Below are 13,563 nucleotides of genomic sequence, written 5' to 3'. Positions count from 1 at the left end.
TCTATGGAATAAATTTATACTAATACAATAATTTAATTTTTTGATACTGTGGTTTATTAAAATATTTTCTTTACATAAATATTCATTTCTGCAACTAACTATATTCTTTTCTTTACTGTGAGGGTATACAGTGAAACCTTGGTTCTTGAATTTAATTCATTCTTGAAGGCTAACTGAGAAGCAATTTGTTCAAAAACAAAATCTTTTTTCCATTAGAAATAATATAAATCAAATCTGTTCTTTCCATGCCCCCAAATGACTCAGTATCTTAACCTTTCTTTTTTTTAAAAATATATTTTATTGACTTTACACAGAGAGGAATTGAGAGGGATAGAGAGCTAGAAACATCGATGAGAGAGAAACATCGACCAGCTGCCTCTTGCACACCCCCCACAGGGAATGTGCCCGCAACCAAGGTACATGCCCTTGACCGGAATCGAATCCGGGACCTTTCAGTCCGCAGGCCAACGCTCTATCCACTGAGCCAAACCGGTCCCGGCTTAACAATACACATCTAATGCATTGTTTAAGCTATAGATACTTTCACAACAAAAAGGATATGAAATGCGAATGAAAATTCAATTAAAAAGGAAGTAAAATGTACAGTTATAAATAAAAATGTGCACACTGGAACTTAGTTTTAATGTTGAGAGCTATTGATGATTGACTATAGAGGAGGAGGAATGGAGGAAGGTCATTGTTTGGAAGGGGAGTCCCCTTTCATAAAGTTGGCACATAGCTGTCCTTCTGGGGTTCTTTCTCTTTTTTCTCTTTCCTCCATTAGAACTTGCTCAGTCTCATTGGGCCTCTGTCTCATTAAAATCCTATCCAATGATGTTTGTTTTGCCTGAGTTTTACCACTTGCCTGGAATAAAGCACTGTATTGTCATTGAACAAGTTTATCACACTTGTCAGAATGATATTTCCCAATAAAACTTTGCATTTCCCCCATTTCCCAAGCATTTCCTTGATTAGAGAAGCAGAAATACCTCTCGTCCCTCTGCTTCCTCTGAAGAGACTCCTCCGCTGCCACCTGTTGCTGCTCCCTCTGAAGGTCTTAGAGTTCCTAGGTGGCCGGCTCATGTTGTGGTGCTCCACCAACTTCTCCATGTCATCATCGTCCACCTCCAAGCTGTGGACTCGCCCAGAGACACAATACCATCCACAACAGACACAGGCTTATCTTCACAGCCTCAACATCTCTTTCAGCAACAGTCTCAGGTCACAGTGTCTTCCAGGCCGATGACATGGTCCTGGAATACAATTCTGCCCATGTTTTGTTTATGAGACTCGTACAAGTGAGGCTATTAAATTGCTCCTTCCAGAACTTCTTGAGGGTTAAATTTCGTTTCAGAGGTCACCTCAGAACACCTCTGAAATAGTGCCTTTGTGTAGAGTTTCTTAAAATTAGAAATGATGTGCTGGCCCATGGGCTGGGTGAGAAGAGTTGTGTTAGGTGGCAAGAACCTGACAGCGATGAAGCTGTACTCCTCTACCAGCTCAGTCTCCAAGCCTGGAGGAGAGCAGGAGCCTTGTCCATTACAACAAATTCCCTGAGTGGCCGTTGTTTTTTCCCAGAGGTATTTCTCCACACTTGGGGCAGACACTTCATGAATCCACTCAGTAAAAATAATTGCCTGTTATTAGCCCTCCACATCACATTCAACTTGTTTTTTATAACATTATTTCTCTTGAAAACTCATGGGTTTTCAGAAAGGTAGATGAGTACAGTTTTCAATTTAAAGTCCCCACTCACATTCCCACACAAAAATAACATCAGCCTTTGTTGGCTTGTGTCCTGGCAGTGACTTCTGTGTGACATAGGTCCTCAATGGCATTTTCTTCCAGGTGAGGCCTGTTTCATCACAATTGGCCTTTGTTGGGGAACAAATCCCTTGGCCTCTGCGAATTCTGGAGATTCTGTCATAAAATTACCAACAGCTGCTTTGCTAGAACTGGCAGCCTCCCCATGCCTTGCTACACTATGAATACCACTTGTTTTCTTAAATTTATCAAACCACCATCTACTGTTATTAAAGGAATCGCTTTCAGCACTCATTCCATTGGTGACTTTCAGGAGGTCAGGATCAGCATCTTTGCTTTTTCTCATATCATTGCCTCTGAAATGCTATCACCAGTTAACTGCTTTTTGTTTATCCACACCAACAACAATTTTTCTACCTCTTCATTTGCCAGTGATGGTTGTTTCATGAGCACTTTCAAAGCCTTTAGAGACATCAGCAATTTTGATGGCCACTTTATGTTTTAAAAAATGTGCTAACTGTTGATTTTGTCATGCCATACTCAGTAGCCACACACAAACACCTCTATTTTGTAGTCATTTCTTTTTTGAGTTCTACCATTGTTCTCACAACTTGCCTTCTCACTTTGCTGCTGTCACTAACTTCCTTAGGATACATGTACATCTTTAATAATAATTAGAGGCGTGGTGCATGAAATTTGTACATGGGTAGGGTCCTGAGGTCTGGCTGGCAATCAGGGCTAATGTGTGAGGCAACTGGCAGGGTGATTGAGGGGCCCCTGCTGGCATTTGCTTTGGCTGGCCTGGCACAGCCCACTTGCAAGAGATTGGTCAGGCAATTGGAGGACAGCGCCACCTGCTCACTGGCCCTCTCCATTACCCTGATTGTCCCATTGCTATCGCTGGTTGCCCTGCTAGCACCCACCTTGGCTGACCTGAGGTCTGTGGGCTTGGGGCAGTGACTGCATTGAATGCCTACCTCTTGGTGGTCAGTGCACATCATAGCAACTGGTCATTCCACCATTTGGTCAATTTGCATATTTTGCTTTTATTATATAGGATTGTATAGGATAAGTAGCAACAAAAGCAAAAAAAAAATCAAACACAAAAAATGAAAATATCTGCAGCACAATTTCCTGAGATATTAACAAACTGAGGTTTAATGATAAATTGACTCATAGTCCTGCATTCTCTCCTTCGTTTGTCACCTGAGAGACACATGAATGATCACATCAGTGTCTGCATGAAAGGGTTGTTTGTTGGAAAATAAAAGTTTTGGTTGACAACTAAGATGTTTTCTGTGAGCAAGTGGTCTTGGTTGAGAACTGAATTGTTTGAGATGGGAGACGTTTGAGAACCAATATTTAACTGTGATCACAATGATTACTTACATAGAGATTTGTTTCCAAAGTATCCAGATTTCTAAATTCAAATCCATGTCTATGATTATAAGCATAAACATATCTTGTTTATGTTGATTTTTATTAATATCACCTTCTTATTTGGTGAATCTTAAGTACCAAAGTATGTATGTATGTATGTATGTATGTGTGTGTGTGTATATATATATATCAAGGATGTGTGAATCAAGTGGATAAATTTTATGCTGTTGAGCCATTTCATCTATCTTCAAGTAGATAAGCATTTTATACTATCTTATGCACAATTTGAAAACAAAATATTTTTTTTTAAATATGTTTTATTGATTTTTCACAGAGAGGAAGACAGAGGGATAGAGAGTTAGAAATATCGATGAGAGAGAATCATCGATCAGCTGCCTCTTGCACACCCTCCACTGGGGATGTGCCTGCAACCAAGGTACATGCCCTTGACCGGAATCGAACCCGGGACCCTTCAGTCCGCAGGCCGACACTCTATCCACTGAGCCAAACCGGTCCCGGCTGAAAACAAAATATTTTGAAGGCATAAGAAATATTGCTACATTTAAGAAGCAGTTACAATATGTATGCCATCAAAAATGCACTTTTAGAATTTTCTTTAATTCCTCATTCTTTATTCACTGAGGGGAAATTTTTATAAAGGTTGCACTATTGTGTTTGCTAAATGGAGTCCTAAAAACTATATATCCATATTGTTTGTTCCAGCATAAAAATATTTTTTTCCTGTCTGCATGATGTAGTACTTTAGGTAACTGGCAAAATGCACTGCCCATTCAGCATTTATGCAATCCCTTCTGGTGCAACAAATCTATTCCTTGTATCTTCATTCTTAGGCTTATTAAACTGAGTTATTAAGAGGATTAATCTACTGCTAGAACTCTATTATTCTCTGTATTAGGTCAGAAGGAAATTAGTTTTATAGAGAAAAATTACAAGGCAAAAGTCACATTTGCTTTTTTTTCTGTTGTAATTAAGATGTATTCTAGATTATAAGAGTAAATATATTAGTAATAAAATTATTTTAGAACTTGGTGTAAGCCATGATGTCTAGCACTAACTAGGAGTGTGACCTCAATCAAAACATTTAATCTGTGTGTTTCCCTCATTTTTGTCTCTTGTGTGTAAGCTTTCCCAAAACTTTGACTTCTTCTAAACATATGTAGATACTCAAATATTTCCTATCAGAGAATCACTATGTTTTTCAGCATAGGATACCGTTTATGAGTATGTACAAGTAAAAGAGATGAAGAAACTAAAATTAACAAACACATTTATAAGTTCTCACTTACTTGGTAATTTAATTAATGTTGATCACCTATGTGTGCTAGGGGCCTATTTATAAAACTGTAATATGCACATGGGACTTGACGGAGTCATAGTTAAAAATTGTCTCATCTTCTCAAAACATGACGTTTGCCCACATCTCTCCCAGACACTCTTTCTTGTTGATTTTATTCTCCTTCACAGTTACCACTATCCCCTATGTGTTAACAACTCTCATATTTACATCTAAGATTCAAATCCCACATCTGAGCTCTTACTATGTAGCAAACTATTTTGTGAAACATTTTGTACCTTGCTACTCTAACTACTTTGTGCTCAATAAATATATTCATAAATTATTTCCCCCCAAATCATAGCTTCCACCTGTAGTCTCCATTATGATAATGTCACCACTAACAACCCAAATGTCAGTTTTTGCAATTACCTCAGTACTTTGAATAATATGAGCACATAGCACAGAATTAAGAAAGTAAAAATGATAGTCAGCCACCTCTGTTTCTAAGCCACTTAGTCTATTGTTTTAATAGTTTCTTGCATAAGCTTCTTCAATTATTTAGGAAAAATTGCATATAAAATGATATATGTACAGATATGTATATATATATATATTATATACATATATGTATATATATGTTATATATACATAAGCATAATATAAATTTTTTTAAAAATTTATTTTTCTAACTAGGGGCCTGGTGCATGGATTTGTGCATTGGTAGGGTCCCTCAGCCTAGCCTGCACTCTCTTGCAATCGGGGACCCCTCAGGGAATGTGGGACTGCAGGTTTTGGCCCTGTGGGGATCTAGCTGAAACTGGCAGTCCAACATCCCCTGAGGGGTGTAGTAGTGTACTTCCACTCATCCTGGCCCCCCTGTTCCTGCTGCTGCTGCCATTCAGTAGTGCTGCCACAGAGGCAGGAAAGGCTTGTGCTGCTGTAGCAGCACTCACCAGTCATGAGCCCAGCATTTGGTGCCCATCAGTCAGCTGAGCGGTGCTCCTACTGTGAGAGTGCACTCATCACCAAGGGGCAGCTCCTGTGTTGAGCTTCTGTCCCCTGGTGGTCAGTGCATATTCTGTTGATGGTCATCTGGTTGACCAGTCACTTAGGCTTTTATATATATAGATACTTCCACATTTAATCCTTTTTTGATTACATGAATCCAATCATCTTTACACACCTTAAATTATTCCTTTCCTCTTTATGTCATATGATATTTAAATAGTCTACTGTGTAACCTCCCAACCTCTGGGCTTTCTTCCTCCAATCTATTTTTTACATAAGCAATAAAAGGATCAATCTAAAATGCATATTTGTCCATGTTTATCCTATGAAAATAAATATCAAGTGTTTCATTGCCAACAGTGTTATCCACACCTCTAAACTATAGCTGCTTCTATTGCTGCCTCCTGCTTCCCTAGCTATACTTCATGTTGTAGCCACATCCAATGATTTAGTGTTTTCTGCATCTTGTCATTTCATGACTCCATTAAGTTGCATAGATTGATCCACTTGCTTTAAATAATATTTTATGTCTTCAGCCCTTAAGAATTTTCTATGTATCCTATGAGTTCTCAGATTAGTAATTCTTTAAGAAATATTATCTGGATTATACACATTTTAATTTTCATTCTTCATACCCTTTTTCTTTTTTGCATAATGGTCGTCTGGTCACATTTCTTATAGATTGATAGTATCTGAGCAATATACATGCCTTATTGTATAATCCTTGTAGCACAATAGAAAGAGCATAAACTATGAAGATTGAAAAACTATATAATCTAATACTGCTTCTTTGATCTTTGGCAAGTTACTTAGCCTTCTTAAAATGGAATAAAAGTTTTGCAGCTTTAAAGAAAGCCAAGTATCCAAAGCATATATGCAAGCCATTATCTAGTTCATGTTCCAGGTTTAGGAAGCATTTATAAACTTTTTTAGTTGCAATAGGTTTTACATTCAGATTATGGCTTTGCAGGAGAGTTGCATTGATGGAGACTTTTGTCTTGATTCAAACATGTGCAGCTCTTTTTATTAAAGTTTTTTTTTTCTTTTTTTTTTTACTTTTGGTATCTTTTATGTTCAGAACTGTTATTTGCCTCAAAATAATTAATGGCAGAGAAGAAAATATTAAAAATTTAGAAGTACTCCTTTGATCAGCAATGTTATCCCTTGGTTCCAAAGAGGTAATTTCATTTCTGGCTTTGCATAAAACTTTCTCTGGTGTGAAAATATAAATACACTTTTCTAAAGTTATGTGACATAATTGTACTTCCACTTTCTATCATTTCTAGAACCTTACTACTGGTTATATTAAATCAAATAAATATATATCCCTCATAATGGTAACTGGCATATTGTACATTTAATAAATACGTACCAGTAATGTGTAAAATGACAAAGATAATACTAATTATAATTTCAATGTATACTTAAAATTTAGCCTAGAGTCTGACAAATTGCAGGCATTTCAATAATTAATCAATATATTAAGTCAATGAAAGATTGAGTTAAATGAAGGAATTATAGTAGCTGTAACCTATAGTTGTCCATCAGGGTCGCCTGAAGGACAATTTTTAAGAAGGCAGATGACTACTTCTAAAGTAATGACCTATTATCAGGATCTCTGGATATGGGACCAAGATATTTGTATTTTTAAAGGTTCTTTATGTCTGTGTACATCAATATGCATGTACTTAATGTCACTGAGCTATATACTTAAAAATGGTTAAAAGGGTAAAATTTCTGTTTATGCATTTTACTACAATAATAACAATAAAAAAAGTTCATGATGACTATTCATTATACAATGATTCTTAATGGTAGAATACCCTGAGGAAGAAACATGAAAATCACAGTCTCAAGAGTTGGGAGAGCATAGATAAACCGAGAAAATCATAGTTTCCACAAATTCTGAATGTTTTCACTGTATGTTGTTTTCCTTTGGCCATGAAATAATGATATAGAATGCACTAGCCATTGCACTGACTTGATTGACTTCTGTTTCAAAGTACTAATCTCTCTGATGCTTATCTTTCCTTATCTGAATCTAGTTAACACTCTCACTCTCAAGAGCTAATATCACATTAAGTAATATCTAAGAGGACCAGAGACAATCCCAATGTTAGTGGGAAGCATAATGACAATAAATGATGTCCACCCAAAATCAATTAACAATTATGTCTGGATCAAATACTGCCCATGGTCACTCAGATGTCTTAGTTTGGCTACAATCCATAGGAAAACCATGGTGTCCAGGGGAGTTTATTCTCTAATGTGTGTTGTAACAGAACAGTACACAGATATTTGAAACATGCCTTTAATTTTAGACATTTTTTAATCAGTAGTATTAGTTTTCAGAAGGTGTAGCTTCTAAATATGTTTATTTTGAATTTCCTTCTGCTCTTTCCAAATGTGTCCATCAGTGATATATATCATTGATTAATAGTAGTATATCTGAATCTAATTATATTTAAAGCAAGCTATGGAAAGTTTTCACAAAAAGAGAGGATAACAGAATGAGTCATTCTTCAACTTTGGTGTGAATGAGACAGATTCATTTTGTTTGTTAATATACAAGTTTATAAACCCTATTCTAAGAGATAACTTTGTAATTCTGTAGTGGAGATGAGAATATTCATCTTTAATCATACAAATGATATAAGTGGTCTAAACAAACACAAAAGCTTAAGGAACGCGCCCCCCCCCACACACACACACAAAAAAAAACCCACACCCACAACAACAAACAAACAAACAAACAAACACTCCTCACTCCAGTATACTTATATTAAATTTTGGCAGGTCCGTGAAGAAGAAATACTAACTTTTATTTTATTGGTTTTCACCTTTCAGTTAAATACTTCTTTACTTAAATGTAATGGGCAAATATGCAGATGATGATTTGGTAATCATCTGAGTAAAATGCTACATCATTCTGTCTATTACTTCCCTTATTTATAAAAAAAAAGTGTTTGTAGCAAACTATTTTTGCTTCCTAATTAGTATTTTTACTTTGTATATTGTTTAGCTTTTTTCAAGCAGTTTTGTTTTAAAATTTTATTCAGATCACATTCAAAACACAAAAAAAGCATTATAAAAATTTGTGATTAGAGATCAAGAAAAAACTAATCATGTGCAAGCATGTGCTTATGTGTGTATATATTCGTATACATATATGAATATGTGTGTGTGTATGTCAGAGGACCGATGCACAAAATTTATGCTAGGGGCTTGGCCCTCTCAGCCCGGACTGCCTTGGCCCTTGCAGCCTCACAGCCCCAGCTGCCTTGCAGTCCTATTGCTCTGCTCACTGGTCTTCCTGAAAGGTTGTTTGGGAAGGTCATTCAGAAGGTTGTTCCACCATTTGGTCTAATTATTAGCATATTAGCTCTTTATTAGCATATTATCTTTAAAAATATATATATTTTATTGATTTTTTGCAGAGAGGAGGAGAGAGGGATAGAGAGTTGGAAACATCAATGAGAGAGAAACATTGATCAGGTGCCTCTTGCACAACCCTTACTGGGGATGTGCCCGCAACCAAGGTACATGCCCTTGACCGGAATCAAACCTGGGACCTTTCAGTCCGCAGGCCCACGCTCTATCCACTGAGCCAAACCGGTTTTGGCTTATCTCTTGATTATATAGGATAATTTCATTTAAATTACCAATTATAATGAAAATAATATTTTAAGTTTATCTGATGTTATAATTATTTTTATAACTTTATATAGCCTATGACCAAAATTTTACTTTAAGAAACACACATATTTTTATTGATTTCAGTGAAAAAAGGAGAGGGAAAAAGATAGAAACATCAATGTGAGAAAGAATCATTGATTGGTTGCCTCCCGCACTCCCTCTACTGGGGATCAAACCTATAACCCAGGGATGTGCCCTGATTAGGAATCAAGCCCTGACCACCTGATTTATAGGTCAACATTCAACCGCTGAGCCACATCTGCCTGGCAGGACTAAAATGTTATTTTTGAAATATGGTGTTTTTCTGCCCTCTAACACTTACATGAAAGCTGTTAAAACCAACTATGTCAGTTATAAATATTTATAAAGAAAAATCACATTATGATTATAAACCACATGTCACCTTTTCCCCTTCTCTGTAGTAGTGATTAATATGGAAGCTGCCATTTTACTGATTCTTCAATTTAATTATTTATCCTGAGAAGTGAATGTATATCAAGATGTGCTCTTTAAAGTAATTTCTCTCAGAGGATGCTCATGCCTTCAACTTAGATTATGTTTAATTCACCCCAACTATGCACAATGCTTTCTTTACTATTTTGTTTTGCAGATTATAAAATTACTTTTAAAGTGGTTCTTCCTCAAAAAAATTATGAACAATCAAGAGTATTCCCTGTTATCCATTCAAAATGTTAGAATCACATGGTAACAAAGGCAAACTTTGAGTACCTACCTATAAATCAACAGTGTAAATTCCTTACACTTAAAAACCAGATGGGACATTAAGTGAGAAGAGGCAATGTAAAAATTAGACTACATGACCAGCTGCAAGAGATGGTTCTACTTTATTTGCTTTTTCTTCTATCCTTTCACAAGTGCCCTTGCCTTTGAAATGCAGAAAACTGAATTGAACCCTTAGGCTGTTTCTTAAATTAATGGAGAAATTTCTCCCTCCTATTTCTCCTACTAGTTTAAAATTACCTTAGAGGCCTACTCTGAGGTATGCCCTGATTCAGTGGAACTAAACTATGAATTAAAAAGGCATAGTCACCTAAGTTTTCCTCTAGCATGAAAATTAATTGGCAGTACCGTGGTGTAGGAAAAACAGATTTTGTTTTGGCAGTGTTTGGAAAAATTGCAGTAGTTTTTATGATAGACCTATGCTGAGTTTTAATTATCTCTTGCCTGCTCTTCCTTATTGATATTTCTTGGTTTTCTCTTTCCTTCATTTTGCTCATTGGTTAATGATAAATTATCTTCGATTACATAATTCTTAATCAAAAATATTTTTCCAAGTGGTGACTGTGTAAGAATACCTTTTAAGAACCATGTTTTGAATGTATTCTACATATATTAAAGCTGAAGAAATAGTTGAATTCTTTTTAAAGTTTAGGAAGGATACACTCTGTGGACTCTAGTTATTGACCTCTTTTCAGACTGTCTTCCAATCTTTACCTAACTGCTTTGGCACTATTTAAGATTCTAGAATTATAGAACAATCCTGCAGTGGGTGAAGGGAGAGTTCAAGCATGATAAGATTAAAAATTTCCATCTAGCACACAGCATGGATGCACAGTCAGAAATTAATTTTAATTATAGAAAAAAATTAAATGTTTTTCATGAAATGCTATTTCATTAACTGTTTATGACTTTTTACTTTATAGCTATCAAGTAGCAATAATACAGTTTTAGTAATAAGATTTTATTTATAATTAATTGAAAATAAATGAATCTTCCATAACCTTAAAATTTGTTATTTGGATGAATCCTAAATGATTTAACATTTGAAATCATCTCAATAATAACAGACTGGTACCCATCCATCCATCTTTATTCTTGTAAGGGAAATTAGTTTCAAATGTATTGCATAACTTGAATGAGCACTGATGATATGTGAATCACAATACAGCTCCATTCTCTCACTGCTTCACATATTCACTGGGTTGTAAGTTAGATAGCATGGAAAGCTGCAGCACCAATTTGCTGAATAGTAATCTAGTGATTAAAGGGAGTTGTGTCATTTCTTAAAGAGCATTATTTATTCATGATACATAGCTTAGATAATGGTAGACTTTATCTTAGTGCATATGTTTGTTACTTCATTGTATTTCTTTTAGCAAAGAGGTTTATTCTGTTGCTGTGTTTTGTTGTTGTGTTTTTTTCCCCCCCTGTTTAATTTGCTCAAGGACATAGAATGTGAGAGCATTATGTATTCTGGAACAGTGCACTCCGTTCTATTAATCCTTTTTATGCCAAGAAGCTGGAATGTGAAAAGTCTGTAAAACAAGGGAATAAACTCAAATGGATTTCTTGTTTTAGTGTAATCCCATTATAAAACAGCACCAAATATGGTGGCTAAGACTATTAGTGTGTTGCCACCCTATTTATGTCTGAAAATAAAAAAAAAAACAACACTTCAATTCTAATTTACATTGAGAGAATAGACATTTACAAAGTAAAAAAAAATATATTTTTTTATTTTTAAAGTACAACTTCCATATTTCTGTTCTGACCTTGTTCTTTGCAATGAGCTCTGCTTGGGTTTCAGCTTTTAATTTGGACTGAAATCAGTTAGAAGAAATTGTATTCTAGGACTTGAGATCTCCTTCTTGAAAAACCAGTAAACAGGGAGAAAGGCAAACTTCATAATTGAGAAAAATTAAAATCCTCCCTGTAAATGAGATTATATACAAGATCAGTCAACAACAACAACAACAAAAAAACAGTTGTACTGAAAGCTGAGTCAAAAGCATACAGGATATACTGCAGTACAAATTATATCACCAATAGAGATGAAATCAATTTCATGCAGAGTTTATTAGTGCTGTCATGAATGGTCTGTCCTAAGGCCGAAGCTAGGTGAACAGAGTTATTTACTAACTGCAGTACCAAGGGGTCTTTTAGAGCAGTTCCTTGAACTTCTTTGTTTCCTAGTGTTCTTGTTAAAAATACAGATTACTTTGCCCTACCTGACATCTACTTACTCAGAATTTATGGTGTAGGGATTTGGGAATCTGTATTCATTGTTAGTTAAGTTTGGAAAATGCTGCTTTAGAGGAAGGTAACAGGAAAACCAACATGAAACTGAGTGTGTGTGTGTGTGTGTGTGTGTGTGTGTGTGTGTGGTGTAGTTCTACTTTACCAAAAATAACATGGTAGTTTTTAAATATCTACCTAAAAATGCAAGAGTTGCAAGAATGATGTACTAATAGTTAGTATTCAAATGATTTCAGTTATTTTCCCAAAAAGTATATTGAGGGCTCTGGCTTTCTGTGTTTATTTTTGTCAGAAGAGCATCCATGTTTCAGTAGAAACAGGGCCTTCTCACTAGCTACACACAGTGTTTGGAGCCACTATACCTACCTGTTTTTCTCTATTATTTAATCTATTAGAGATCACTTAAAGCCAGTCAAAACAGCCTGGCAAGTTCCATTCAATAATTTAAGGACTGTTCTCAGAGATAAAAAATTTGCAAAAAGGATAATGATTTAACTGTATGTGTAACAATTACACAAAAACATTTTTTTTTTAAATAATTATATTGTGTATAGGTAGCTTTCTGCTGGGGAACATTCCCTCTCTGGAAAGTGGTATATGTGTTAGAGAAAGATACCCGCCTTTCCAGGAGAGGAGAGAGGCTCAAGGAGACTCAGCAACTTGCTTTGAGGCACTCATCAGTCAAGGGAGAAGTCAGAAGTGAGAGGATGCGTCCTCACTGGCCGCCTGGCCCCGTATGGAAATGTTTGCCGCTGGTGCTCTTTCTGCCCCAGAGAAAGCCCCATCTCTGGCTTGTTGTACACAGCAGCTCTTCCCTGCAGCATTGTGGATGTCAAGTTTGCTTTTGAGGATGATTAGTCAAAATAAACGCTTCCCCCTACGTTTGAGTCTTTGTAGAGCCTTTCCTCGGGAGCCTGCGAGGGGCAGATGCTCCTCCGCACAAGCCTCCTCTTGTCCTCCTCCTGCGGCCACCTGCCTCCTGCCTCAGCACTCAGCCTCCTCCGGCCCAGCTGCTCCCCGCCCCGGGCCGCGGCTCCCTCAGCCCGGCCACAAGTGCTGCGTGAGCAGTGACCCTGTGGCTTTGCTGTCATCGTCCAGCTGCCTTCAGCAGGAGCGCTGCCTGGAACAGATTACCCTCACATTTCTGCTGTCAGCCTGGTGCCAGAACTCACAACTTCCCCTTCCATTTCGCTGGCCTTCTGCCTCCTCCAGGAGCTCCGGAGCTTCTTGCACGCGGCCCATCTGCCCACGGCCGGCCATATCCCAGGGTGAGGGCTGTCCGCCTCCCGGGCTGGGCCCACTCTCCGCTCCCAGGGCGACACGCTTCTCTGCAGAAGCGGAAACCAAGTGCAGAGGGCTTTGCCAACGTACCTTTGGAAATGTCCAACTAAGCTTCAAGTTCATTTGAATTTTGCGGAGAT

Source organism: Pipistrellus kuhlii, unplaced genomic scaffold, assembly GCF_014108245.1.
Source record: "Pipistrellus kuhlii isolate mPipKuh1 unplaced genomic scaffold, mPipKuh1.p scaffold_m20_p_2, whole genome shotgun sequence".
Lineage (NCBI taxonomy): Eukaryota > Metazoa > Chordata > Mammalia > Chiroptera > Vespertilionidae > Pipistrellus > Pipistrellus kuhlii.
The sequence above is the reverse complement of the archived record's forward strand: the minus strand, read 5'-3'. Positions refer to the sequence as shown.